Source organism: Trachypithecus francoisi, unplaced genomic scaffold (genome assembly GCF_009764315.1).
Source record: "Trachypithecus francoisi isolate TF-2019V2 unplaced genomic scaffold, Tfra_2.0 Lachesis_group3, whole genome shotgun sequence".
Taxonomy (NCBI): domain Eukaryota; kingdom Metazoa; phylum Chordata; class Mammalia; order Primates; family Cercopithecidae; genus Trachypithecus; species Trachypithecus francoisi.
The window spans coordinates 17,055,259-17,082,610 of record NW_022681468.1 but is presented as its reverse complement, the minus strand read 5'-3'; the positions used below and the strand labels follow the sequence as shown (position 1 = coordinate 17,082,610).

General features: G+C 42.6%; 1 protein-coding gene and 1 long non-coding RNA gene across 5 annotated transcripts in view; both read right to left on the bottom strand.

The window, feature by feature from the left end:
• Positions 1-27,352, bottom strand: part of EFCAB11 (EF-hand calcium binding domain 11) — a 174,643-nt gene that overhangs the window by 65,121 nt on the left and 82,170 nt on the right. The window lies entirely within an intron of this gene.
• On the bottom strand, positions 2,732-26,711 carry LOC117071562. The gene is made up of 3 exons (XR_004432355.1): positions 26,428-26,711; positions 14,653-14,667; positions 2,732-2,776 (listed from the first exon to the last, which is right to left on the bottom strand). It is a non-coding gene; the product is annotated as an uncharacterized LOC117071562 (long non-coding RNA).

The following is a 27,352-nucleotide window of genomic DNA, read 5'->3' as shown; positions in this document are numbered from 1 at the left end:
ATTATTAGTTAGTTGGTTAGTGCCTTCTTGGTATTCCGTAAGCTAAATCTGCATTATAATTCCTAATTTTGGATGGAGAAACTGAATCCTAGAAAGTTAAACACTCAGTATCTTGCCTAGGACCACACAGCAATTTAGTGGGAGGCCTAGGCCCAGGCTGAACAGACTCAGAATTCCAATTTATTGTTCATCCACTGAGGCACAGTGTTTTTCTACCTTTAGTTATATTACAGGAATTAACTTACTAGAGAGCCCTTGGAAGGTACAGTAAACACTTTATTTTGTGGTCAGGTGATTAAATGTGCAAAGGTCCCTTACCCTCTATCCAGCCATTACCTATAGGACATTCCTATTTGGCCAGAAGTGATTTGTTGGCTTTGTAATATAGGCAGCCTTTGTACATCTCCCTCTGTAGCTGCTGAAATCTTGGCTTGCACCCAAATGCCCCACTTGGGTTTTGTTCAGAAAAGATTTCCTCCAGCTGCTTTATTTGTTCCACGATTACATGTATGAGCTTCCAGAATGTATAAGATCACAAGTCAAATGAAAGGCTTCAGCTCCCAGTTCACATAAAGAGATAAAATTTGAAACCAAGGAAACAACAAAACTTGGCTAAACGAAGGGCTAAGCATAAATGAGGCTCAATAGTATTCCTGCTAAAAGGTCAGGACATGCTAAAATGCTCAGGGAAAACAGACACTATAGGGTAATCATAGGATCTTTGTGCTATATTTATGGTCACGTTGGCAAAGGGATTCAGACTTCCCCTTTAAGCACTGACAATTCGGGGCAAAGCAAGCTGAGAGAAACCAAAAGCAAATTTGGATCTAACAATAAACAAAACAACCATATAAACAGGGCTCCTGTTTTAAGAATTGGAAGACTATATCCCAAAATGAAATGTAGACATCCTGGAGATCGGCCATCATTCAAGTCAGGAGCCTTGGGATCATCATAAAGAGAAGCGGGTCTAAGGCAAAAGGCTAAAGTAAAAGGAAGAGGGATAGCAGTTATTTGCAGCAGATGGAAGAGTCACCAAAGAACACGCAGAGAGAGACCTACAGGTCATAGAGCATGAAAGGAAAATGACCTCTAGTACAAAAACGGAGAGTTTGCCAAAGGATACCATTGAATGCCAAAGAGTCTTTGGAAATTTAAAAACCTGAAGTTGGTTCCACGATCTCAAAATAAATACTGGAAAATACTGAGGAGTGCACAGAAGCCCTAACATCAGTTGTGCTTCCAACACACCACGCATGTTTATTTGTTGTGATTAAGTTTACAGGATTTGGCCGGGCGCGGTGGCTCAAGCCTGTAATCCCAGCACTTTGGGAGGCCGAGATGGGCGGATCACGAGGTCAGGAGATTGAGACCATCCTGGCTAATATGGTGAAACCCTGTCTCTACTAAAAATACAAAAAACTAGCCGGGCGAGGTGGCTGGCGCCTGTAGTCCCAGCTGCTCGGGAGGCTGAGGCAGGAGAATGGCATAAACCCGGGAGGCGGAGCTTGCAGTGAGCTGAGATCGGGCCACTGCACTCCAGCCTGGGCGACAGAGCGAGACTCCGTCTCAATAAAAAAAAAAAAAAAAAAAAAAAGTTTACAGGATTCATGAGAACACAGTCTTGTTGTATCATAGATGGGACAACTGTCATATTCAAAGAAGATCAAATACAATGAGACCAGAAAATTATGCACAAGCAGTGAAGATATTCTTATTTGAAGCAACCTGGACCAAAAGTCAATCAGTTAATCTTTAAAAGTCTGTTATAAAGGGAAAAACCACACACAAAATGGAGACACACTGTTGTGGATGCTGTCGTGTACCACTCAGATCCTCCAGCTGCTGGAGTGTTACCTGCTGATTGTTCTCAGCTAAGAACCTCCCGAGACTCACGCTCAGCCAAAGAAGTTCGCCTTGTTTGAGATAATGCCCCTCCCCTGGGGAGTAGCCCACATCCAAGGTCTGATCAACACAGGAGGACGAGTTCCAATGGCCTCAATCTCCATCTGCGAGTCTGCTTCCCAGAAGCCCGGCCTAAGACACATACATAACTTAAACATTTCATGTTAAACTTAAAATAAGTTTCCTATCTTGGTTTCCTGAAAGTATGAAAACGTAACGACCACTGGGAAACAATCTCAATAGGGACTCTCCCTAGATTTTTTATTCCTCCCACACCACCTCAATCTTTTAACAGCTATTTTATCCGTAGCTAACACGACATATTTTTAAAAGCTTTAACTGTATTAAAATATACATAATATAAAATTAGTCATTTTTAAGTCCACTCAACCAACCATCGTGCAACCCACCCATCTCCTGTCCCCTGTCCCCATCCAGAACTCTCCTCATCTTGGAAAATGGAAACTTTGTGCCCATTAAACCCCAACTCGCCATTCCTACCTTCTCTCCAGCCGCTGGCAACCACCCTTCTCCTTTCGGTCTCTACAAATCTGACTACTACAGGTACCTTACTGATAATATTTTAAGTCTTTCCATAGCCTTCAAAGTTCATTTCCAGGAAAAAGACAGCGGCTTTTTGTACTTTTACATTCCATCTGTTTGCCTGATATTTAATTAAATTACATAATTACAATAACAAGTTCAACTGGCACAAATAGGCTTGGGAACAAACACGAGCAACAAATAGCATAAACAGGTTTGGCAGCAAATAAACTCAACTAATTGGAGTAGAAGTGCCTGAGCGTACTAGAGAGAAGCCAGTTACAGTTCACCACGTTGTGGGCATCCACTGAACTGCTCGGCATAGGGTCTGGAAGCTTCCTTTAATCTGGCAAATTGGTTAAGAAAGCTTCTTCTACTATATAAAAAATATATATTGTTAGCACATAGCACCTACTACGTGCCAGGCATTGAGCTAAGCATGTAACTTGCATTATGTCACTTAATGCCCATAATCACGTGAGGTGAATATTACCATCATTCTCATTTCATGCACCAAGAAGCCTAGGCACAGAGAGGCACCTAAGCAATTTACCCAAAGTCACACCACTAGGAGGTGGCGAGGCTGAGATTTTCAAGGCAGTGTGACTCCAAAGCCTGTCCTCACTTCACCTGCCACACTGGCTCTTAAAATGAATATTAAATAAAAGGGATATCAAGAATAAAAATACAGAAGTGATCCTTTGTTTTCTATGGCATCATACAAAATGACAAAATGTGTCACATCCAATTTCTTTAAAAGACTGTAATTTAACAAACAAGGGTGTACTTACATCCTCACAACAAAAGAATGTAGGTAGTACAATCTGTAATTGTTATTTGTTTACATAGGAATGATTTCAGAAAATTAAAGACAGAAGAGTTAGGCAATATTTGTAAGGAAAGAACTGAAGTCAGACATCTTAATTATGCTCTCAGATTAGCACAAAAAAGAGAGTAAGCTACAAACGAAAAAATGGAAAGTTTATACACTATAATAACAGCTAAATGTGTTACATCTTAGGACAACTCTTTGAATCAAAGAGAGAGAGAGAGAGAGAGCAAGAGTGCCAGCACATCTAAAATGATTCAGAGTCAGATAGCAAGTGCTTAATTAGAGAGGTCTCATTACAGCCATCTGTATCAACACCCATATGGAAAAAACCAAACTATAGTTTTAGTAGAGGTATTTCCCCCAAGAAGATAAAGCATGAATTTGTGGTTGTCTCTCAAGAAAAAAAAGAAATCTCAAAGCAGATATAGACACATTTTTTTTTTTTTAAAGAGGCATTTAAGATTGCCAAATCACAATGAGTAGAAGAAAGCTCCACGTAATGGCCCACAGGAGAGCTGGGCAGAGAGAGGGGCCCGCATCCTACAGGGCAATGTGGTAGCTCCTCTCCACATCCACTAGCAAGAAGCTGCCCATTGCTCCCCTCCTCATTCAGGATACTGAGCTATAAAGACAGCAGCAGAGATTCCCAACAAAGTCGCACACAGCCAAGAAAGTCCTCTGCAGCAGTCGGCTCTTTTCAGTACCGGCAATCCATGAACTGGACATCATCAGATACATCCCTACAATCCAGTTGTCTCCCAGATGTCCCAAGACAATTGCTCTTTCATGGAGCCGTCTAATCTCCATGCACAATTCTTGATAAAATATTTTCCCTGATTGTCCAAAAGATGCCTTAAATACTTGAATACACAGCCCAAATTGCCCCCATAGTGAACCCCACACCTGCTCCTCCTCCCCATCCTCTGCCATACTGAATGGAGCCACCATTCACTCAGGCCCCCAGGCCTCCTCAACTTCTCCATGTCCATCCACCGTGCATCCTGTCACCACGATCCTGTATATTTAGACATGAAATATCATTTGAATGCACCTGCTCTTCCACCACTACCTTAGCTTAGGGCCTAGACTCTTGCAATGGGGCCTCTTAAGAGTGATCAGGAAGTCTCAGTAGCTTGATCAGGGGTTTGATACACAATCTCCTCCTTTAGTGAGCTCCAACTTCCTATCTAAATACCATGTTCAATTCCTGCATCACCCAGGTCAGAATCCCTGGAAAAACGGGAAAGAAAAAAGGGGACTTTCCCTTAGCACTTTAGGCATGAGGAATTTTTAGTGTCCCACTTACAGAATGAAGAACATCAGGTAATACCAAAAATTCTTTTGTAGCCTGAATAGGACAGCTTTTCTTTTCTTTTTAAATAAATGTTAGGCCAGGTGTGGTGGCTCATGCTTGTAATCCCAGCACTTTGGGAGGAAGAGGCAGGAGAATCACTTGAGCCCAGAACTTCAAGACCAGCCTGGGCAACATGGTGAAACCCCATCTCTACAAAAAATACAAAAATTAGCTGGGCAGGGTGGTGTGCACCTGTAGTCCCACCTATTAGGGAGGCTGAGGTGGGAGGATTGCTTGAGTCTGGGAAGTTGAGGCTGCAGTGATTGTGCCTCTGTTCTCCAGCCTGGGCAACAGAGTGAGATTATGTCTCAAATAATAAATGAATACATTGTATTGTGTATATTTAACGTATACAACATGATGTTATGGGATACATATCGATAAAAATGGTTACTATAGCAAAGCAAATGAACATATCCCAACTATTGCACAGTTACCAATTTTTTGTTTTTGTGGCAAAAACAGTTAAAATCTACTCATTTCGCATGAATCCCAAACACAGCACAATTTTATTACCTGTGGTGCTCATGCTGTACATCAGGCCTCTAGGCTTGTTCATCCTACACATCTGCTACTTTGTATCCTCTGACCTCTATCTCCCCATTTCTTGGCATGCCCCCACGGCCCTGGTAACCACTGTTTTATTCTCTCTGTAGATTTGACTGAGTTTTTGTTTGTTTTTTAGATTCCACATATAAGTGAGATCATGCAATATTCAGCTTTCTGTGTCTGGTTTATGTCCCCTAGTATAAAGCCCTCCAGGTTCATCCATGTGGTGACAACTGGCAGGATCACTTTTAAGACTAAGTAAGACTCCATTGTGTATATACACCACAGTTTCTTTATCCATTTGTCCAGCAATGAACTCTTAGGTTGCTTCTGTATCTTGGCTATTGTGAATAATGCTGCAATTATTAGCAGATATCTTTACAAAGCGGTGAATTTTATTTCCTTTGGGTATATTCCCAGAAGAGGAATTCCTGAGTCATATAGTAGTTCTATTTTTAATTTCTCTCTTTTTTTTTTTTTTTTTGAGACAAGGTCTTGCTTTGTCATCAAGGCTGGAGTGCAGTGGTGCAATTTTGGCTCACTGCATCCTTTGCCTCCCAGGTTTGGGCAATTATCCTGGCTTACTCCCCCAAATAACTGGGACTACAGGCGTGCACCACCACATCTGCCTAATTTTTGTATTTTTTTTTTGTAGAGAGAGAGTTTCACCATGTTGCTCAGGCTGGTCTTGAACTCCTGAGCTCAAGCAATTTGCCCACCTTGGCCTCCCATAGTGCTGGGATTACAGGCAGGAGCCACCATGCCCTATTTTGAATTTCTTTAGAAATCTCCATACTGATTTCCATAATGGCTGTATCAACGTACATTCCCAACAGTCTATAAGAGTTCCCTCCTCCACACCTTTGCCAATATTTGCTATCTTTTTACTTTTCGGTAACAGCCATCCTGACAGGTGTGAGGTAGCATCTCATATTGACTTTGATTTGCATTTCCCGGATGATTAATGATACTGGGCACCTTTTCACATACCTGTTGGTCATTTTTATGTCTTCTTCAGAGAAATGTCTATTTAGGACCTTTGCCTATTTTTAAATTGGGCTATTTGTTTTTCTACTATTGAGTTGTATGAGTTCTTTATCAATTTTAGATAGCAACCTTTATTGGATATATGGTTTGCAAAAGTCAGCTTATTTTCAAGACCTTTTATCCAATCAACAGACTGTTTCCTTTTGGCAGTCTCTTAAACTACAGTGATTCATTCTGGGCAAAGACAGAAATGCCTCCTAAGTAATTTCTCCTAGCTGAGAACTACAAGGATACTACTTGGGGCTCCCAGCACAGTTCCCTCCTAGAGTTCTCCTGAGAGCATCTGAACTGAAGCAGAAAAGATAGACCTGGCTTTGAATCTCAAACTCTGCCTCTTACTAACTATGGGTTGCACTCAAGTTTTCCAGTCCTCTGAGTGTTCTTTCTTACAGAGAAAAAGATAATGGTATTTACTTATAGACTTGTTAAATTCAACAGCAAACAATAAAAATCAACTAAGGGCCAGGCGTTGCCTTGCTCATCTGGATTCAAAGATGCATTTCACAGCTCTGCCCTTTGGGCACTCCCAGTCAAGTGGCAAACAGATATGGGCCAAAAAGTGCTATAATCATGACGCACGAAGAAGGAAAAACTGGTTGGAGGGTGAAGAATCGAAAGGGTACTTACTTGAAACGAGGTAATTATGTAAAAACATGGTTCATGATGCCTGGCTCACTTAATAAATGCCTTTGGGTTAATTTTTTTTTTAACACCCTATGTGGGCTTATAGCTGTTACTGACCTGTTTTTTTTTTTTTCCTGAAAGTTCCTATAAAAAAATCACCAATAGGCCGGGCACAGTGGCTCACACCTGTAATCCCAACACTTTGGGAGGCCGAGACGGGCGGATCACGAGGTCAGGAGATCAAGACCATCCTGGCTAACATGGTGAAACCCTGTCTCTACTAAAAATACACACAAAAAAAATTAGCCAGGCGTGGTGGCGGGCGCCTGTAGTCCCAGCTACTCGGGAGGCTGAGGCAGGAGAATGGCATGAACTCGGGAGGTGGAACTTGCAGTGAGCCGAGATCGCACCACTGCACTCCAGCCTGGGCGACAGAGTGAGACTCCATCTCAAAAAAAAAAAAAATCACCAATAAAATGCTGGATGGTCATTGGTTCCATTTTTGGAGAAGCTCCTGAGTAACTAACTGTAAGATGCCTTCTCTGAAGCTCTGTCATCCCTGACACTTGCTCCTCTAATCCTACGTGAATGCTGTGGAATTGGTGCTCACCAGTTCATCTAGAAATGGGGCAGGTTTCTTAAATTTCTTCCCACCTTCAATAAGAAGGCTTCTCAGAAACTATAAGTTCTGACTTATAGTCTAGACAGGAAAAGTTTGCAGTCTGGTGTGCAGAGAGAAAACGATATCTTTTTATTCTAATACTTCATGATTTTTTTACTACTGCATCTCATTATCTTATACAAGAGAATAAAAAGAAAGTAGGCCCTAGAAATAATAAAGTAGAAACCAGAAATTCTGATATCCAGCTTCTACTTGTGGAGAAGAAACTAAACAAATAACTTGGATCACAGATGCTTTCAGATCCTGGACAAAACATCTAAGTTAGCAAACAGAATCTAACGGTACAGGCTGTGGCAGTTTTAAATTATGTCCATAAATGCTTTGATGTTCCTCCCTTCAAGAGTGGAGCCCGACAGCCTTCCCCCTAAATGTGGGCACTGGGTGGGGGCTATATCTAGGCTCTGCCTCTCCTGGCTCTCTTGTCATGTGGTGAAGACACTCAAGCAGCCCTGATGACAGGACCATGTGGTAAGAAACTGAGGCCTCCTGCAGACAGGCACTAACTTGCCAGGCATCTGAGTGAGCCACCTTGGAAGCCTTCAGATTACCAATACCTTGACTGTAACTTCATGAGAGGACATGAACTAGGATGACCCAGCAAAGCCACTCCCAAAGCCACTCTCAGCTGAGTGTCAGGGAAATTTGTTACTCGGCTACAGATAACTAAAATGCAGGTCAACAGGCCAATAGGCTATGACTGATGAAGGGTTTTTTTGTTTTGTTTTTAGACAAGGTCTCACTCTGTTGCCCAGAGTGAGCGTAGTGGCGTGATCACGGCTCACTGCAGTCTCAACCTCCTGGGCTCAGGTAATCCTCCCACCCCAGCCTCCCACGTAGCTGGGACCACAGGTATGTGCCACCACAACCAGTTAATTTTTTTGTTTTTTGGAGAGGCAGGGTCTCCCTATGTTGCCTAGGCTGGTCTCCAACTTCTAGGCTCAAGCAGTCTGCCTGCCTTGGCCTCCCACTTGAGCCACCGCGCCTGGCCAATGATGAGGTTTTTGTATTCAGGATAGCATAGTTTTCTTAGATAAAAAATAAATCTCTTAATTGCTTTCTCTGGAGCACAGAAATACGATATACATAAGTGTGGGTGGTGACACACCAAAAGTTCACACTAGTTCTCCTTTACTCAGCACTTCACGTCCCTCACCCCAAAGAAAGAAACTCTAGCTTAAAATACTAGAATTATATGACTCAAAAAAGACTGGTGGATTGTGACTTATTAAGAAACAATTTAAAATAAGGCCTATGGCAAGGCAGCTAATAATGAAAGCAAATATCTTATCACAAAATTGTAAAAATCAGGCAAATAAAGCAGAGTAATCCCTAGCCAAAATTATTAGATAACAATGAGCTCTGAATTTCATCATGTCTGGTGGTTTGAGCACTTACATAATTTCATTTATTTAAAACTATAACTTGCTATGGGTGATGTGAATTAGTCTTCAAAGGTCCAAGGTGTTAGATCTGCAAACAGAAGAAAGGGCATTTTCCTCTCATTTATTATTTATTACTTTTCTCTAGAGTTAAATTCTCTTATTCACAAATATTTCTTGTGTATCTAATTTCTGCCAGAATTAGAATGGGAATGAAATGGCAGAAACTATAGCTGCCTCCTCAAGGAACTCGCAGAGGAGACTCGCGTTTCTCACATGAGCATGACCTGTGGGGGAATTTTACAAGAGGAATGTATAGGCCCATTTCTAGAAACTAGAAACTCAAATGCCAATGGCAAGGGAGGAGGGCCTGGAGATCTCTGTTTCTGATGCTCAGTGTGGAGAGCCACCAGGGTGGACAATACTACAACACAGTCCATTTACTCTGTCATCAAATATTTACGGAGCACCTGAGCTGCACTGGAGGCGCTAGGTGCCAGGGGTGCCACTGTATGCCAAAAACCAGGTAACCTGAGGTTAGGAGGAGAGTCAGACACGTGAAGGGAGAGGTAAGGCTGTTCCATCACAGGCAGCAGAAACAGGGAGAGGAGGGCGCATGAGGAACACTCTCATCACGTCTGCCAATGTGGAGTCACACCACGCAGTAGGCTTGATTAGTGAAAGACAGAATACATAGTATAGCCATGCATTCTGAGCTTTTTTATTTGAATGAGAACAAATTGGCCCTCTGTTACAGTCTTCTCACTTCATTGCTGAAAACTCTAGATGTTGACCTCCTCACAGTCAAGCCCCAAAGGAGGGAACAGAACTGAGGTCCTATGACTCTGGTTCTAATGTAGTTTTTCCTTTATTGGCTCCTTTGAGGACTAAAAGATGTCTTCAGGGCCAGGTGCGGTGGCTCACACCTGTAATCCCAGCACTTTGGAAGGCCGAGGCGGGTGGATCACCTGAGGTCAGGAGTTTGAGACCAGCCTGGCCAACATGGTGAAACTCCATCTCTACTAAAAATACAAAAATTAACTGGGTGTGGTGGTGGGCACCTGTAATCCCAGCTACTTGGGAGGCTGAAGCAGAAGAATCACTTGAACCCAGGAGACAGAGGTTGCAGTGAGCCGAGATGGCACCATTGCACTCCAGCCTAGGTGACAAGAGTGAAAACTCCATCTCAAAACAAACAAGCAAACAAACAAACAGTCTTCAGGAACCAGAACAAGGCCGAACTGCATTTCTCAACCATTCTAAAAAGCTTGTGTTGTTACTATAGGCATACTACCTCACATGCTGTCAATCTGGTGTGTTTTCGAAAAGATATAATCAACCAAGAAAAAGTAAGGTAGATGTGAAAAATGTCTTTGAAGCTATTTCAGTTGCTACTGTTAGAAAATGTTTGAATTTCAACTCTACTAGGCATAAAATAAGCTTATAGAAAACACTAGTTTTGGAATCTGAATCAATGACCCAGAAATAAATCTTGGAGAGGGGATGAGTGAAATTCTGAAAGAGTGGAATCAAAGAATATCAAACTATTATTTCCAAACGGCTTTGTAAAAATAATGTTTCTGGGTTACAATGTGAAAACAGGTACATTTTAAATCTCCAGGTATTAATAATATACTGGCATTTTGTAACATAATGCTAGTCAGTTAAGGAGTACATTTCCTTCCGAGGGGTTTATTACTTGAAGTGACTGAAGGATCTTATTTTACAGTCTCCCCAGTAACAAAAACTCGTCTCCATTTTCAGGGCCTTTGCCATCTGGTACCCACTTCCACCACTTTTCTGAAGTCACTCAAAGGTCAACATTTTGTCCTTGTCCCAAACAAAACCAAACTCAGACCTCTTATTTCTGAACGTTTCTGTTCTTCCTGTCATCTTGAAACACTGTCTTCTCTTTGCTTCCATGAAACTGTAAGTTCCCGGTTCTCCTCTGACATTCCTTTTCTGGCTTTCCTCCTACCCACTGACATCCTCTAAAGCCGCCGCTTATTACGCTTCTCTTTCAAACCATCCATTTATACTAATATGACACCTTGATTCCTACTCACCTAGGCTCTCCATCCTTGGAACTAACCTTGACAATTCTTTTCACTTTGCTTCCCAATACCCAATAAACTACTGAGGCTACCTGATTCTGTGTTAAGATTTGACCTTCCCTTTCTAAGATTTGACTTAGCCTTCACATGTCTACCTCCTTTACCCTAGAAACAAGACCTCCTCACTTAAGCCTCGGTCAGTTACTTAGTTCTCTGGTATCTGCTGCAGCCTGCAAACAGATGAAGACCTTTCTTATCATGTCCCTTCCTTGCCCAAGAATCAGTACATGCCCTGCTGAATCCAATCCCAGTGGCCCTTACCTGCAATGTCATTCCCCTTTGCAAGTTACTATGGTTTAATTGTGTACCCCATATTTCATGTGTTGGAAACTTGATCCCCATATTCTTAAACTGATTAGAAATGTGGTCTTTGGGAGGTAACTGGGATTACATAAGATAATCAGGGTGGGGCCCTCATGAGAGGACTGTTGGCTTTATAAAAAGAGGAAGAGAGACCTGAGCTGACATACATGCTCTTGCCATCTCTCCATGTGATGCCTTCTGCCATGTTACGATGCAGCGAGATGGTCCTTCCCAGATGCTGGTACCATGTTTTTGGACTTCCCAGCCTCTAGAACTGTGAGAAATAAATTTCTTTTCTTTATACATTGCCAAGTCTCAGGTATTCAGTTATAGCAACAAAAAATAGACACAGACACAGACCCAATTTAATTCTCTGTCCAAAATTCAACATGAAATTCCTTCTTGGATGAATCTTTCCTTACCTAATCTCCTTCCACAGTGAATTTTAGTTTCCTCAGCAGTCACATCTGGATCACACTCTCTCACACTCACTGCAACTAAAAGCCAGCTCTTATAGAAACCATGGTATTGCAGGATCAGCAGAAGGGTCTCCATAAATGTTTGCTAAATTGAATTGAATTATATTGCAGTGCTGCCAAAGTTCACTTTTAATTATATAAAGACGGAAAGAAAATAGAAAGCACATCCTGTTTCAACTGTAACAGTTATTATTTTAATTTCTTAAACAGTAACAATGGAAACAGATACTAAAAGCATTTTTTTATTAGAAAAATCACTGGAACAAAATCTTTTAAACATTTTTGTTAGTTTTCTTTCCTCTAACACTTTTGATATATTTTATCACTCTGAATATAAAGGGGATTTTTGGCATCTGAGGAGCTGAGGATTGATGACAATGGGCAGTCTCACACATGTGAAGGATGAATTGTGTCCAGAAAACTGTGGGTCAGAGAGATATCTTCCAAATGGGAAATGAGTTCTGACAGAAAGCTACCTGGTGGGAAATGAAGGATGACTTTGAAAAGCTAGTAATCATGATCAAATTTTAGTTGTGTTGACTAGTCTGAAATACACACTGCAACTACAATACATAAGTTGTTCTGAAAAGAACTTAATTATGCAGAAGAGGAACAAAAGATCTCATAAAATTTGAGCATTCACATCATCAAACATGTTAATGTCACAGATAACAAGTCTGTCTTACAAAATAACTGATGTCAGAGAGCACTTTAGCAGGTTTCTAAACCTTACCTCCTGGAGAAGGTAAGACAAAGTTAGCTCTGGGTTAGGTAAAACTAGCAGGAAGCTGCTATAAGAAGATAGAGTGTTCAAAATCATAAGTAAAATTAAAATTACATGTATGCACTTACATCTAATCTCCTCTGCATTATTTCTTTTTTTTTTTTTTGAGGCAGAGTCTCGCTCTGTCGCCCGGACTGGAGTGCAGTGGCCAGATCTCAGCTCACTGCAAGCTCCGCCTCCCGGGTTTACGCCATTCTCCTGCCTCAGCCTCCCGAGTAGCTGGGACTACAGACGCCCGCCACCTCGCCCGGCTAGTTTTTTTTTTTTGTATTTTTAGTAGAGACGGGGTTTCACCATGTTAGCCAGGATGGTCTCGATCTCCTGACCTTGTGATCCGCCCGTCTTGGCCTCCCAAAGTGCTGGGATTACAGGCTTGAGCCACCGCGCCCGGCCTGCATTATTTCTTTCTACTTATATGTGAAATGTTTCCATACATTTACTAAGCATTTAATGTGCATCTTCTATATGCCAAGCACTATCCAAAGCTCCAGGTAGTTGATGATCTCTGCCCAAAAGGAATTCATAGCCAACTAGGGGAGTTCACGGACTTAGTAGAAAAAAAAAAAAAGAGTAAAGGACAGGAAATAACTAAAAGGGAATAAATAATACAAAATAGAAAATTTTAGGCTTAATCCTAAATTTATTAAACTAAGAATAATCCAACAACTCAGTGTTAAAGAAAGCCAGCTAAGAACTCTGCCAACTTGATGACAGTCAGATTCAGTTTTCTGAAATTCTCATGTCTGAATGGGTCAAGCTAAAAGACAATAGAGAGTAATAGTTCTGAACATATTAAGATGCTGCAAAATAATGACTATAGATCGGCGGTGTACAATCTTTTGTTTTCCCTCGTCACACTAGAAGAAGAATTGTCTTGGACTACACAGAAAATACACTAACACTAACAATACACCAGCACTAACGGTGCTTGAAAAAATCGCCAAAAAAATCTCATAATGTTTTAAGAAACCTTACAAATTAGTGTTGGGCTGCACTCAAGGCTGTCCTGGTCACCAGAGCCGCGGGTGGACAAGCTTGATAGTGATGAAACAACTTTTAGCTGTTTAGCTAAATAAGAAATTGTCCCAATGTTTCTTAAGATGTATAATTACTGATACTTTCCTAATACTTTAATTATAATCTAATATTCTAATTGTTTTTGGCAATACTTTCAACATTATAAAAGACATTTAGAATTACATTGTATCATGATAAAACAATTCTGAAAGAATAACAGGAAATCATTACAGAAACTTTGGATAATACACAAGTGGTCTGAAGTGATCTATATGACCAACTCCTAACAATTCTACAGGAAATATTACACAATAAAGAAAATCTTGGAATTAAGCAACAGGCTCTATAATTTTAAGAAAAATAGAATGAAATTCAATTGCAAAAGCAAACTTGTTTGACCACCTGGGATGTTCTCCCCTTCCTTGCCAACATGTGAGCCTCTCCCATCCTCTGCAGGCTTTCTCCTCTCATCCCAGCAACTGTTCCCCCTTTTCTAAACTCATTGTTGGTTTGCCTGCTGGCACTAGGCAGTGAATGAACTTCTCCATATCCCCAGCAATGGGGATGCACCCTGAACATGATAAATATTTGTTGAGCATATGCTCATTTTATGTTCATACATCTGTGAATATTAATGAATACAGTTGGTTGAGAAAAAAAGGACCTAGGATGAAAAATTGGCAATGCTACACATTTTGCCTGATTTTCAAGTATTTCTGAAGAATACAATACAGCCTGTACTAACTACTTAGTCAAATACAAACTAAAAAAACCATTCCAATATTTTTAAAACTGAAAATTCATTTATTCTGAATTTTAAAAACTCTTTAAGCTAAGATAGCAAACAAAAGATCATCAAACTTTTCTGTAACTAATAACCCTTATTTGTATCTTCTTCCACTTTTCTCAAGCTTATTTATAAAATTATTCTAATATAACCAATGAGGAACACTATTTAATTTTTAAATAACTAGCTCTAAATAGTGCATAATTGTCCTAAACAAACAGGATCTACATCTTTATGGAATTCCACCCCCAACACCCACACACTTAGCCTATTTTAAACGTCCCAGACCCAAGCTCAGATGTACTCCCTTTAACACAGGAGTATGTCAGAGGCAAAAACAATTGCATAACCGAGCCATACTAACAAATTAGTGATTATATGAATGAGTGTCATGGGCAAGGCTAGTACAGGAAGCACAAGTTTCAGGAACTGTTGGATGGCCCGATGGTCTACCCTAAAAACAATTCCTCTCCCATCTGTTTGCTGATGCCCATGTTTCTCTTTCCCTTTTCTTTCCTTTTTCCTTTCCTTTTGTTTCCTTCCTTTTTTTTCAGATGGGGTCTCACTCTGTTACACAGAGTACAGTGGAGTACAGTGGTGCAATTATGGTTCACCGCAGCTTTGACCTCCTGGGCTCAACTGATCCTTCCACCTCAGCCTCCCAAATAGTAGCTGGGACTACAGGTACATGTCAACATGCCCAGATAATTTTTTGTTTGTTTGTTTGTCTGTAGAGACAGGGTTTTTCCATGCTGCCCAGACTGGTCTCGAACCCCTGGCCTCAAGTGATCTACCTGCCTTGGACTCCCAAAGTGCTGGGATTACAGGGATGAATCACAGTGTCCAGCTACATTTCTTTAATATTAAACTAACAGACATAAGACTTAAAATACAAATATCCCTAAGCTGCCAGTGTTGTTCGGTGCTTTCCTAGAGCTTGTGCCCATTCTTGGTCTCCAGGGTCCCTGTGATTTGGGAGGGAAGGATCCCACTCACAGTTCCAGAGGTTATACTCCGCCAATCAGCAGGATGCCCTCAGTGACTAGTTCTCAGATTATTAGATACTCCTGGACCTAATAATTGGCTCAGGGGTGTCCTACAACCTTAGAGAGAAGCCAAGGGCTTGTGACCGTCCTGAGTACAGCAGCACTTTCAGCTCAGGTTGGTGAGGTTACAGGTGTGAGACCGGGAGCCGCTGCAGTCAGTGCTGCATCCTTGGGAGGAGTCGGTCAGGATCATCACCGACAAGGGGCAAGGGCAAGGCTGAAAGAACACCAGAGACCTGCGGCCAGGGCCGGATCAAATTGCACCAAAGACAATCTCACTTCTGCGTGGTTCTGTTGTGAGAGTCAACAAATTCCTTTTATCACATAAAGCAGCTGGAGTTACAATCAGCCACACTTTATATCCTGGGAAAAGGCAACAGACTGATTCAAAATTGCATCATAAAGTTCATACAAGTCGTATCCGACAGAGCCTCTCTTGAAATCAGGTGTTGATTTAGAGACTGACATATGAGTCCTGGGCATCTGAAGAGGGAAGAGATGCTATAGGGAGAGAGAGAGAGACACACTTTATTTGAAAAGGATGGCTGGAGGTCTAAAAAACATTTATTTTTATTTTTGAGATAGGGTCCAATGCCCAGGCTGGAGTGCAGTGGAACAATCACGGCTCACTATAGCCTCGACCTCCCGGGCTCAAGTGATCCTCCCACCTCGGTCTCCAGAGTAGCTGGGACTACAGGGACCAGCTGGGACATGCCACCATGTCTGGCTTATTTTTATTTTTATTTTTTTGAGATGGAGTCTCACTCTGTCACCCAGCCTGGAGTACAGTGGCGTGATCTCGGCACAGTGCGGCCTCCACCTTCCAGGTTCACATGATTCTCCTGCTTCAGACTCCCAAGCAGATGGGATTACAGGTGCCCATCACCATGCCTGGCTAATTTTTGTATTTTTTTTAAATAGAGATGGGGTTTCACCACATTGGCCAGGCTGGTCTCGAACTCTTGACCTCAAGTGATCTGCCTGTCTCAGTCTCCCAAAGTGTTGGGATTACAGGTGTGAGCCACAATGCCCGGCCTGAGATAGGGTTTTGCTGTATTGCCCAGGTTGGTCTAAAACTCCTGAGCTCAAGCGATCTGCCCGCCTCGGCCTTCCAAACTGCCGGGATTACAGGCATGAGTCACTGTGCCTGGCCTGACAAAATTTTTAAATATTATGCTGCAATTTTGTCTGATCCTGCTTGGCTGTCAGAGGACTTGTGTTTTAAAGGAGATGAAGTTCAATGATAGGATTTTAGACAACGTCAGGGATGGCTGGAAAGACATTTTTGGGCAGGGGCCCTTCTGGGCACCTAAATGACACTGTGTGGCAGCAGCCTCTTCTGCTCCCTTCAGATCCGAACTGCCCTCACCAGTAATAGACTCCCTTCTCCAAGCCCCAATTACACGCATGGTCAGGGCCACACAGTAGAACCTGTTGCTCCCCTGCTTTAAATTCCTAAAGTCAGACCCCATGCCTTTCAGCTTCCACCCCCACAACGTGGCCTGTGAGGCCTGTGGGACAAAGCTGCCTTCTGCCCTCTCCAAGGCTCCCCTCCAGCACCTGCAGGTTCTCCCTCTTAAGATTCACCAGCAACTTCTCAGAGGCATCGAGAGTGTTTCCTCCCCAGCGTCTTGCATACCATGCATCTTGCCTACAATGCTCTCCTAAGCTCTGGGCCCACACCCTTGTCGCTTGGCTGACCCAGCCTTAATCTCCTTGTCCAGGCTGAAACGTGTCTCCCTCAGAGAAGCCACCCCCGCTCCAGCTCAATCAGACCCTGGGCTATAATCATTCATGATGTTCTTTGGTTTTCTACGATAGCAGGTAGAGAAATGTGTCATTATCTCATTTTTAAAAATGTTTTATTTATCTATTTTTTTATTTTTATTTTTTTGAGATAGAGTCTCACTCTGTTGCCCAGGCTGGAGTGCAGTGGCACAATCTTGGCCCATTCCAACCTCAGTCTCCTGAGTAGCTGGGATTACAGATGCCTGCCGCCAAACCCAGCTAATTTTTTGTATTTTTAGTGGAGACAGGGTTTCACCATATTGGCCAGGCTGGTCTCGAACTCTTGACCTCAAGGGATCTGTCTTGGCCTCCCAAAGTGTTGGGATTACAGGAGTGAGCCACCGAGCCTGGCCTGATCGTGTTTTTAGTATAATTATTTACACAAGGTCTATTTTCCTGACTAGATTATAAAGTGAGTATGAAGCCAGAAACCAGGTCTCCTGCTTCACCACCGGCAAATAGGACCTGAATTGCTGAATGATTCCATGATTTCTGGTCACTACTGGTGCTATACCTTTGTCTTGTTCTTTAGTCAGCGACCCTGCCTTATATAGGCGGTCCCTACGTTTATTACCATCTGGTGTATAGGTAACCCAAACCTAAAACCAGTCATGGATGACCTCAGCCAATCCCTGGTCCTCCCTAAACCTCACCTCAACCAATGGAGCTTCTGCTGGTGCCATCACCATGTTAATGCGTGGCCTTTTCCAAAATCCAGAAATTTAGAAACAGTATAAGGAAAGAAGTGATGAGAAGTAGGGTGGGCTTTGGAGAGCTAGCCCCAGGGAACAAGCTCCAATTAGGGCTGTTCTGTCTCCAGGGTGACCCTGCAGCCCCAACACAACTTTGCATGGCCTTAATCTTTTATTTCACTTTATCCTATGTGCTAAATAATCTACCCTTGCTTGACTTAATACGCATTTAAGAAGTATTTTGTTTTAATAATGCAAATGCCTTTGCAAAGATTAAGGAAGTTATCAGTTATGTATATGTTAGTATGAATTAGTTAAATCAAAACACTTCTGTACTAACATCTAACTGAGATCTGCTACGCTGAGGAGATGCGAGTTTTGCTGGGTTGGGGAAACAGGGAGGAGGCAGCTGGTGACTGTGGAGGACACTGGGAACCCCTGTGGCAGGAAGGCACTGAAGAAGGAGTGACCTTAGCACCCAGAAAGGCAGAAGAAAGTTCCCCCTGCTTTTCTTTTGTATCTCAATCCTAACAGGAGCCTTGGACATCAGGGTATGGATGAACCACACCAGGGATTAATGATGCCTCATGGGTGAACCTGGAATATGAAGTGCCATTCATTACATTGTTGGACGCTACATTCCAGGTTCCAGATTCAGCTTCCCAATCATTTGGAAACCAATCCATTCTTAATTGGGGGCTGTACTTCCTTTGTCTCTTCCACAGGGGAAAACCCTGAACTCAGCCCATACTAGGCGTGCAATAAACACCTGTTTAACTGATAGATTAACAGTGTGCAATCTCATCATCAAGTCAAGTGAATATGGTTCCTGAAGAGAGACTGGCAAGACCAGCAGGACTAATCTAAAATAAAGGTTTCTCTTGCTATGATATGGTTTGTAAGTTGGAGTGGTTTGTACTTCAAATTATGTATATTTAAACCACTATTACATACAGGACTATGCGGTCCTCAGAAAGAGTTTATAAAGATACAAAACATTTCTATTAAAAGGAAAGATATGCCAATTTTGTATGAAATTCCATCAAATTACAGCATTTACAAGAATACACCAAGATAAAATACTCCGTAGAGTTAAGCACAGAAACTGTAAAATGCTTCTCCTGAAAAGAATGCAACTGGGGGTCCCAGGTCTCTGGAGCACAGAGTGAATACCTGTCTTCAGGGATGTGGCCAGCCTTCTGTACCTAGAGGAGGCCAGCTCTGGCCACCTTTACACTGTAGTTCCTTGTTTTAAGTGCTCTGTATGCCAGATTAACGTATTTACATTTTCTGTAGCTGAATAAAGACAAAACAGCAAACTAAGGATAAAGACACTTCATATTCTACTTTTGAAGCCCATTTCACATAAAGTGCTGTGACTTCCCTCATAGGGACCAATTATAAACCAGAAGGAAAATGACATACCCTTCGTGAGCATAACAGACACCAAGATACTATGCAAACCTGCTTTCTTACAGAAACAAATAGGCGCACACTAGGTCTCATTCTACCATGTTAAAGAAATATAACTCACGTCTGTAATTCCAACGCTTTGGGAGGCTGAGGAGGATCACTTGAGCCTAGGAGTTTGAGACCAGCCTGGGTACACGACTGTGTTTTTGGGAGGCTGAAGCAGGAAGATCACTTGAGCTGAGAAGTTTGAGGCTGCAGTGATGCATGTTCACACCAGTGCAGTTCAGCCTGGGTGAGAGTGAGACCCTGTCTCAAAACACAAAAACAAAAATAAAAATATCTCTAATATACTTGGTCCCTCCCCTTCATACTTTAAAAATGTTAAATCTAGCTTATTAGAAAATATTAACCACCTCACTATCAATGATAACAGTTTTGCTGAAAAGTAGTGGCATGGTATTCATTTTAAAAAGGGGTAACCAGATCTCAGCAAGCTCTAATGTACTGGGGGCTCCTGCCTGGAGGTCACAGAGCTTGACCACTTGTCCTTATTACATAATGTCTGATCACAACTGTAAGACATTCTCACTTCCATGAGGTTAAAAAAAAAAATTCTACACACTCATGTAATGTTACCAGAATTAAAGGATTAAATGACAAAGATCCGCCACTGTTAAAAGCATGAGCTATAGAATCCATAGGACCGAGTGTGCATTCTGGCTAAGAGGCCAAAACGTGACTTCGCCTCTTTCTAGGCCCTGCTTCCTCAGTACAAGACGGGGATGGTGACGATGACTACCTTGGGTTGCAGTGAAGAGTAAAAAAGCACAGAAAGCATTTGGTTTACAGTAGGTGGTAAAAACCTTTAGAGAGTATTATTTATGACGATAGCATCCTAAGAGACCTCACAAATAATCTAGTGTCCTAACTCCCAACAACAATTAGACCACATATCAAGCTCTCTTCCCAAGTGTGATAAGGTCTGGTGAGTTCCCACAGGCCTTGTTTTGGGCTAAGCCATCAGCAAGGAGCTGCAGTCATTCTCAGGGGACACAAAAAGCACAGGATTCTCCTTAGAGTTTTGCCACCTGAGAAAAGCTTGAAGAATCCTCCTTTCTCCTGACCAGATGGAAGACAGAATTACAAAAGGAAATACAGTGGCTTCTTCATTCCTCATGAACAGTGAGGTTGCTGGAGTACACAGAAGATATTCCCAAATGTCTCAAATTCCCAGGTAACGCCCCCTCAGCATTATAAACATAGGTGTTTAGCATCTGTTTTCAGAATTGATGAAAATTAACTGTATCTTGAATTAGACATTAAGTTAAAATAATTTTAAATTAATCTTAGATTAGGAAAATACCAGAGCACTTAGTCTGCAATAATTTAATGATCTATCTACTATCTAAGAAAGGTAAAACCTTGAACATCTCCAGTATTTCTCCCAGGAAGGTAGGTAGATACACCATTTTCCTGTCAGAATTCTTGTTTGATATTACAGGGCTTTTACAGGAAGTCACTATCCTCTACTCTACTAAAGCCATATAAGAATCCAACAGATGTTATATGACTCATAGCAATTCAATAATTCCAATTATAAATGTCCCTAAGCTGATCACAAAAATTATTATGTAATAATTAATACATACAAAAGAACATATGTAACTAATAGGTATATTATGAAGCTTAATAAAAGCAAAACTTGTGAACTCACCCCCAATGTCAGAACTAGAAAACTAACAAGATTATCATAGCTGGCTGGGAGCGGAGGCTCATGCCTATAATCCCAGCACTTTGGGAGGCTGAGGTAGGCGGATCATAAGGTCAGGAGTTTAAGACCAGCCTGGCCAATATGGTAAAACCCCATCTCTACTAAAAATACAACAACAACAAAAATTAGTCAGGCATGGTGGCAGGCGCCTGTAGTCCAGCTACTGGGGAGGCTGAGGCAGGAGAATTGCTTGAACCCAGGAGGTGCAGGCTGCAGTGAGCTGAGATCGCACCACTGCACTGCAGTATGGGCAATAGAGGGAGACTCTATCTCAAAAAAAAAAAAAAAAAGACCATAGCTACTACTGTGTTCCTTCTTGATCTGAGCCCTGTGCCACGTCTTCTTAAGTACTTTCCTGAACTTTTCATTTCTCATTCTCTTGCTTTTCAAAATATTTTTCTTCCAAATATGGATCTTGAAATGTCTATTTTTCAGTTTGGTTTAACCCTTCAAAAGTCTTTGAGACCTTTATCTCCACGTGGCTCTGAAGGTGGCAGACAGAGTGCAGGAGGGACTGGGCTGAGATGGCTCAGCTGTCACCATGCTTCCCTAACAAGTATTACGTGCTCCACCACCCATCTCCCAAGACAAACTTCTAATGATTCTCTGGTTTCTGCCTATGGAAATCATAAATTTCCCTACATTCTCACTCAATATAGGCGTCTGTCTGTATAACTGTTGTCTAAAAGAGGGTAGAGCCTTCTGCCAACCCAGGATGAATCTCTGCACAGTTGTTTCAACGGGAGGACCTGGGGCTGACCATCTCATTGGTGAGGAAGTCTTCCTGCCTGGAGGAGAGGTAGCAACAACCCGCACACTTTCTAGGCAGTTAGCGTGAATCCACTGCAAGTCCTTCCCCAGCTCCTCTTTATAAACAAGAAAAGAAGCAGACCATGACTGCCTGGCTGACCATACAATTCCATCAATACATGTGCTACTAACCCCCATAAACTTCCCTCAAGTCCTGTTAAGGATCATGATTTCCTTACTCTTCTTTCAGAAAGCCATGCCTCTGGCAGCATCCCATTCTTGTTGAATAAACTATTAAAAACTGTGAAGGATCTGAAGATGTAGCCTCCTTGCAAGCTGCCACATGCCGCAGGCTCACAGATGCTGGCAGAAGACCCAGGACTACTGGGTCAGAAGGACTTTATTACTCATGGCACAGCAAGCAGCAAGAGCATCGGCATGTTTGAGTCAGTCCCTGCCCCAAATTTTCTGGGGTGATGCAGCTGGGCCCATGCAGCTGGGCCCAGAGGGATGCCTGCATGTGCAAGTGGCCGCATCACAGAAGAAGAACCTTGAGTTTAAGCAACCAGGAATTTAAAAAAAATTTTTTTGAGACAGAGTCTCCCTCTGTTGCCCAGGCTGGAGTGCAATGGCGCCCATCTTGGCTCACTGCAAACTTTGCCTCCCGGATTCAAGCGATTCTCCTGCCTCAGCCTCCTGAGTAGCTGGAATTACAGGCACACGCCACCATGCCCAGCTAATTTTTTTGTATTTTTACTAGAGACAGGGTTTCGCCATGTTGGCCAGGCTGGTCTTGAACTCCTGACCTCAGGTGGTCCGCTCACCGGGGCCTCCCAAAGTGCTGGGATTTCAGGTGTAAACCACAGCGCCCAGCCCAGGATCTTTTTAAATGGTCATTAAGCAAGCCTTTCCGTTGCTCCAGAAGGAGACACTATCTCTGTCTCTGAAGGCTGTTCTCTATAAAAACATCCTTCAAAAGATATTCTGGAAAAAAGGGCAGCGAGTGCCTCACTCATAAACCATGTGGAAATGAGAGAGGCCTGTGCAGAATAGGTTCCCATCATATGTTATATGTCAATAAAAAGTTTATTTAAAAATATTTTATTATATGACTGCTTTAATTTTGTCTTGAACACAGAAACATCAGTCATATTTACAGAGCCTCTTGGAGGAATGTGTGTCTGTGTGCAGCAAAGGATTCTTTAAAAGATGGGTGTTTATTAGTTGGCACATATGAGGTTGATAGGTTCAGGCATTCACAAGTTTTGAGGGAATCTTTCTGGCTTTCTTTTTTTTCTTTTGAGCAGGGACAATACTTTTTCTCTGTAATATGAACTTGAAATTTAATGACTTAAGGATGCTTAAAGAGCTCTTAATTTAACTAATGATTGTAAAAGACTTAAAGATCTGCACTGAGACAGAACTAGAAAAATACTGAAAGTTGTAGCCAGAGTCTGTATGGCCAGCCAGTCTCCTGGCATGAGGTAAGCTCATCGTTACAGTGATGCCCCTGCTTTACATTATCCTACAATTTGCACCTTTTCCTCCCAAATCTGCCAGTTTTCCTATATTACTAATGTACTCTCCTTTCTATTACCCAGTAATTTATACCTTTTCTTTAAGTCCATCATATTCCCTGCATTACTAACATACTGACCTCCCCTTGATATTATCCTGCAATTTACACCTTTTCCCCCGACTCCATCAGATTTCCCATGTCACTGCTAATGTACTGACATTGTACAATCTGTGCTGCATTTCTTGCAATTTGTACTCATTTTTCAGAAAAGGTGGGGAAGAGCTGCATTGTTCCTGTGTCTAGGGTTAAAGGACAGAGACTGCTAAGAGTGGATTCCCAGGATCCCACTGCAGCCCTGTGATGGGACTCCGATTTGGGAAGGCTAGGCAGTGATTACATATGGTGAGATGGACCCTAAACTGATGGCTAAGTAATTGATGAAAAGGAAAATGTCAATTTTATCATCCATCCCTTTAAGAAAACTTCAGGGGCTCCACAGCATGACAAAAGTCTGTAACAGCCTAATTTACATTACCATATTCTTTTCCTTTGTGTTCTTATGAAAAAGATGCCTTCTCATATATTAATTCAACAGTTTCTCTCCATTTGTTCTATTGCTATTTGCCATGTTTCCTTCTGGCAGCCTACACTGGGTCTTAAACAATTCACAGTTGATAAGATAAAGGGAGGGAGGGTTAAGAACCTTCCAGACCCAGAAAGCCACACGCGCAAAGGCACAGAGGTATGGGTCTAAGCCTTTAGAGGAAGCTGAAATACTTCCTCATGGCTGGGGTACAGTGCAAGTAGGAAAGAGTGCCTTGTGCAGGGGTCTGGGTAGGCCTCCACTGACCCGAGGCTTTAAGCAGGGAGAGTACCATGCTCCTCTTTGAATTCAGAATAACCTCTCTGATGGTAATATGGAAGGTATGTCAGAATGCAGATGATACTGGAGGTATGGAAACAAAGTGGGAGAGTAAGCAATAAGCTCCTAAGAAAATGAAGGCAGGTAGTATGGGCTGAATTGTGTCCCCCGAAAACTCATATGCTGAAGTCCTAACCGCCCAGCACTTCAGAAGGAGACTGTAATTAGAGATAGGGTTGTTAAAGAGGTGATTACATTTAAGTGAAGTCATGCAGGTGGGCCCTAATCTGATTGTATCCTTATAAGAAGAGACTAGGAGACAGATAGACACACACACACAAACACATACACACACACACACAGGGAAGAATATGTGAAGACACAGAGAAAAGGTAGCCATCTGCAATCCAAAGAGAAAGAGCTCAGAAGGGACCAACCCTGTTGCTTTCTCCGATTTCTATCCTCCAGAACTGTAAGAAAATTAATTTCTGTTGTTTAAGCCACTGTATTAGTCTGTTCGCACACTAGGATTAGTATGTCACACACAAAGACGTACCCGAGACTGGGTATTTTATAAAAGAGGTTTAATTGACTCACAGTTCCACATGGCTGGGGAGGTCTCATAATCATGGTGGAAGGTGAAGGAGGAGCAAGGCACATCTTACATGGCAGCAGGCAAGAGAACTTGTGCAGGGGAACTCCCGTTTATAAAATCATCAGATCTCGTGAGACTCATTCACTAACACGAGAGCAGCATGGGAAAAACCCACTCCCATAATTCAATTACCTCCCACTGGGTCACTCCCATGATATGAGAGGATTACAGGAGTTCAATTCAAGATGAGATTTGGGTAGGGACACAGCCAAACCATATCATTCTGCCCCTGGCCCCTCCCAAATCGCATATCCTTACATTTCAAAACCAAACATGCCTTCCCAACAGTCCCCCAAAGTCTTAACCAATTTCATCGTTAACTCAAAAGTCCACAGTCCTAAGTCTCATCTGAGACAAGGCAAGTCCCTTCAGCCTAGGAGCCTGTAAAATCAAAAGCAAGTTAGTTACTTCCTAGATATAATGGGGGTACAGGCATCGGATAAATACACTCATTCCAAATGGGAGAAATTGGCCAAAACAAAGGGGCTACAGGCCCCATGCAGCTCCTAAATCAGTGGGGCAGCCAAATCTTAAAACTCCAAAATGATCTCCTTTGACTCCATGTCTCACATCCAGGACACGCTGATGCAAGAGATGAGTTCCTACAGCCTTGGGAAGCTCGGCCCTGTGGTTTTGGAGGGTATAGCTCCCCTCCTGGTGGCTTTCACAGGCTGGCATTGAGTGTTTGTGGCTTTTCCAGGTACATAATCCAAGCTGTTAATGGGTCTACCATTCTGGGGTCTGGAGGATGGTGGCCCTTTTCTCACAGCTCCACTAGTCCCAGTGGAGACTCTGCGTGGAGGCTCCAACCCCACATTTCCCTTCTGCATTGCCCTAGCAAAGGTTCTCCATGAGGGCTCCAACCTTGCAGCACACCTGTGCCTGGACATCCAGGCATTTCCATACATCCTCTGAAATCTAGGTGGAGGTTCCCAAACCTTGATTCTTGACTTCTGTGTACCCATAGGCCCAACACCACATGTAAGCCTCCAATGCTTGGGGCTTACACCCTCTGAAGCAATGGTTTGAGAAGTATATTGGCCCCTTTTAGCCATGGCTGGGATGCAGAGCACCAAATCCTGAGACTGCACAAAGCAGCAAGGTCCTGGGCCCAGCCCACAAAACCATTTTTTCCTCCTAGCCCTCTGGGCCTGTATGGGAGGGGCTGGCATAAAGGTCTCTGACATGCTGGAAAACATTTTCCCCATTGTCTTGGTGATTAACATTTGGCTCCTTGTTATTTATGCAAATTTCTGCAATCAGCATGCATTTCTCCCCAGAAAATGAGTTGTTCTTTTCTATTGCATTGTCAGGCTGCAAATTTCCAAATTTTTAAGCTCTGCTTCCCTTTTAAATAAAAGTTCCAATTCCAAACCGTACCTTTGTGAATGAATAAAACAGAATGCTTTTAAAAGTACTCAAGTCACCTCTTGAATGCTTTGCTGCTTAGAAATTTCTTCCGCCAGATACCCTAAATCATCTCTCTCAAGTTCAAAGTTCCACAGATCTCTGGGACAGGGGCAAAATGCCACCAGTCAGTGTAGCGCGCGTGCAGCCCCGGACATCTAAGGGCATCACAGACCTGTTATTGCTCAATCTCGGGTGGCTGAACGCCACTTGTCCCTCTAAGAAGTTGGGGGACGCCGACCGCTCGGGGGTCGCGTAACTAGTTAGCATGCCAGAGTCTCGTTCGTTATCGGAATTAACCAGACAAATCGCTCCACCAACTAAGAACTGCTATGCAGGGGAACTGCCCTTTCATAAAGACCATCAGATCTCATGAGACTCATTCACTATCACGAGAACAGCACTGGAAAAATCCGCCCCCATGATTCAATTACCTCTCACCGGGTCCCTCCCATGACACATGTGGATTCTGGACATACAATTCAAGATGAGATTTGGGTGGGGACACAGCTAAACCATATAGCCACACAGTTGAGGTACTTTGTTTCAGCCAACTAAGATAGCATTGGTCAAGAATGTTGAGGTGGAAAAAAATGGAGGCAGGTCTGGGTTGTAGATGAGACAGTATTTGGTGACCAGTTGGTTATAAGTGGTCAAGAAAAGAGGTTGATTTAGAGGTTCCTGATATGGGTAACTGGGTAAACAGTGACATCATGAACCAAGAAAAGTTACACAAAAAAGAAGGATCGGCAGGTTAAAGGTAATATAATCTGTTTAGAATATGTGGAGTTTGAGGGGTCAGTGGGGATACCCAGAGAAAGAGGTTCAGTAGGAGTTGAAGATGGGGTGAGACACTGAGAAAACCAGGCTGAACTAAGGGAATGGAACTGGGAGCCCTCCATGTGGGAGTGGAGCCTGTGAGTGAAATCTCCCAGAGAAAGTATACTGGTAAGGAAGAGAAAATTGGAAAGGGCATGCAGACAGAGTGCCATTCACCAAGGGAAAGTGGAAGGATTGGCTATTAAAGGTCGGACCCAACCCAGGAGACAG